This window comes from Carcharhinus amblyrhynchos, unplaced genomic scaffold (genome assembly GCF_965287045.1).
Source record: "Carcharhinus amblyrhynchos unplaced genomic scaffold, sCarAmb.v2.hapA scaffold_87, whole genome shotgun sequence".
Lineage (NCBI taxonomy): Eukaryota > Metazoa > Chordata > Chondrichthyes > Carcharhiniformes > Carcharhinidae > Carcharhinus > Carcharhinus amblyrhynchos.
Genome location: NW_027649827.1, coordinates 445,417 through 448,583, shown reverse-complemented (window position 1 = coordinate 448,583; position 3,167 = coordinate 445,417). Strand labels below are relative to the sequence as shown.

Genomic DNA, 3,167 nt, shown 5'->3' with positions numbered 1-3,167 from the left:
GAATGATGTCTGTCGCCAGGCTACCAGAAGGATGTGGAGGCTTTGGAGAGGGTACAGAAAAGATTTACCAGGATGTTGCCTGGTATGGAGGGTATTAGCTATGAGGAGAGGTTGGAGAAACTCGGTTTGTTCTCACTGGAGCGACGGAGGTTGAGGGGAGACCTGATAGAAGTCTACAAGATTATGAGAGGCACGGACAGAGTGGATAGTCAGAAGCTTTTTCCCAGGGTGGAAGAGTCAATTACTAGGGGGGGGGGGGCACAGGTTTAAGGTGCGAGGGGCAAGGTTTAAAGGAGATGTACGAGGCAGATTTTTTACACAGAGGGTGGTGGGTGCCTGGAACTCGCTGCCGGGGGAGGGAGTGGAAGCGGATACGATAGTGAGTTTTAAGGGGCGTCTGGACAAATCCATGAATAGGATGGGAACAGAGGGATACGGTCCCCGGAAGGGTAGGGGGTTTTAGTTCAGTCGGGGCAGCATGGTCGGTGCAGGAGGGGCCGAAGGGCCTGTTCCTGTGCTGGAATTTTCTTTGTGCTGTTTGACTGATGTTTTTCTCTCTCTGTGTTGCAGTGTTGACCGTCCATCCAGCGGAGCGGGAAAGATGGTGCTGTGGCAGTGTGTCCCGTTCCGGATCCTTCCGGCTGGCGGCCTCCTGCTGGCGCTGGTGGGCGGCGCCCGGCCGGCGCGTGGCGGGGACCCGGTGACCCCCACCGCCCCGCCGGGCGAGAACGCCACCTGCCTGGGCCTGTACTCCTGCGAGAAGGGGGTGATCCTGCCCGTCTGGCTGCCCCAGGACCCCTCGGTGGGCGACAAGGTGGCGAGGGCCATCGTCTACTTTGTGGCGCTGGTCTACATGTTCCTGGGGATGTCCATCATTGCCGACCGCTTCATGGCGTCCATCGAGGTGATCACCTCGCAGGAGCGGGAGATCACCATCAAGAAGGCCAACGGCGAGACCACGACGGCGACGGTGCGCATCTGGAACGAGACGGTGTCCAACCTGACCCTGATGGCGCTGGGTTCCTCCGCCCCGGAGATCCTACTCTCCGTCATCGAAGTCTGCGGGCACAACTTTGAGGCGGGCACCCTTGGTCCTGCCACCATTGTGGGCAGCGCTGCCTTCAACATGTTTGTCATCATCGCCACCTGCATTTACGTGATACCCGATGGCGAGAGCCGTAAGATCAAGCACCTCCGGGTCTTCTTTGTGACGGCCACTTGGAGCATCTTCGCCTACATCTGGCTCTACCTGATCCTGGCCGTCATCTCGCCGGGCGTGGTGGACGTGTGGGAAGGCCTAGTCACCTTCCTCTTCTTCCCGGTGTGCGTGCTGGTGGCTTGGATCGCTGACCGGCGCCTCCTGATCTACAAGTACATGTACAAGCGCTACCGGGCGGACAAGAGCCGGGGGCTAATCATCGAGACGGTGGGCGAGAGGCCGCTGGAGAAGCTGGACATGGAGCTGGACGGGGCCTACAAGGGCTCGCAGGAGGGCGTGGAGTCGGAGGCGGGCGAGAAGGACCAGGAGGAGGAGGCGCGGCGGGTGATGGCGCGGGTGCTGAAGGAGCTCCGCCAGCGGCACCCCGACAAGGACATGGAGCAGCTGGTGGAGATGGCCAACTACCACGCCCTGAGCCAGCAGCAGAAGAGCCGCGCCTTCTACCGGATCCAGGCCACCCGGCGCATGACGGGCGCCGGCAACATCCTCAAGAAGCACGCGGCCGAGCAGGCCCGCAAGGCCCTGAGCCTCCAGGACCTGCGGGGGGGCGCCGGGGCTGGCGTGGGCACCGTCTCCTTCGAGCACGCCCAGTACCAGTGCTTCGAGAACTGCGGCGCCCTCAAGCTGGCCGTCACGCGGGAGGGCGGCGACTCCTCCTGCACCGTCATGGTGGACTTCCGCACTGAGGACGGCACAGCCAACGCCGGCTCGGACTACCAGTTCGCCGAGGGCACGCTGGTCTTCAAACCGGGCGAGGTGCGGCGGGAGCTGGCGGTGGGCATCATCGACGACGACATCTTCGAGGAGGACGAGTACTTCCACGTCCACCTCAGCAACCTGCGGGTCAGCCAGGCGGAGGACGGCCGCAACAGCCTGGCCCCCGTGCCCGCCGCCTACGTCCTGGGCTCCCCCACCACCGCCACCATCACCATCTTCGACGATGACCACGCCGGCATCTTCGCCCTGGAGCAGGATTCGCAGCGGGTCAGCGAGAGCGTGGGGGTCATGCGGGTCAAGGTGCAGCGGACCTCGGGGGCCCGGGGAACCGTCCACATCCCGTTCAAGATGGTGGAGGGCACGGCCAAGGCGGGCGAGGACTTTGAGCAGTACAGCGGGCACCTGGTCTTCGAGAACGACGAGACAACGTGAGTCCCAGTCTTCGTCCTCAACCCCCCTCATCTTCATCCACACCCTGGAGCACTGCCCTCTCCCCTTGCCAGCCCCACCCCAAGCCCTACTCTCCCTCTGCCAGTGTCACCGCCAAACCCTACTCTTTCCCTGTCACTCTCACTCCGAAACCCTGCTCCCCAATCCTCCCTGTCACTCTCACCCCCAAACTCTTCTCTCCCCTCATCATTCTCCCCCCAAACCCTACCATGGGCGGCACGGTAACACAGTGGGTTAGCACTGCTGCTTCACAGCTCCAGGGACCTGGGTTCGATTCCCGACTCGGGTCACTGTCTGTGCGGAGTCTGCACGTTCTCCCCGTGTCTGCGTGGGTTTCCTCCGGGTGCTCCGGTTTCCTCCCACAGTCTGAAGATGTGTGGGCTAAGTTGATTGGCAGTGCTAAGAAATTGCCCCTTAGTGTCCTGGGATGTGTAGGTTAGAGGGATTAGTGGGTATAATATGATGGGATATGGGGGTAGGGCCTGGGTGGGATTGTGTTCAGTGCAGACTCGATGGGCCGAAAGGCCTCTTTCTGTACTGTAGGGTTCTATGATTCTATGATACTCTCCCCTCGTCTCTGTCCGCTCAATCCCTGCTCTCCCCTTGCCACACTCACTTCGAAACCCTACTCCCTCCCTCCCCACTCTCAGCCCCAAACCCTGCCCTCTCCCCTTGCCAGTCCCACCCCAAACCTTACTCTCTAATCCTCCCATCATCACTCTCACCTTCCAAACGCTCCTCTCCCTGTCACACTCACCCCCAAACCCTACTCTCCCCGTCA

At 61.5% G+C, this 3,167-nt stretch overlaps 1 pseudogene; it reads left to right on the top strand.

Annotated features, from left to right (window-relative positions):
- Nucleotides 1-671: 671 nt before the first annotated feature.
- Nucleotides 672-2,368, top strand: LOC145337963 (sodium/calcium exchanger 1 pseudogene; annotated as a pseudogene).
- Nucleotides 2,369-3,167: the final 799 nt, after the last annotated feature.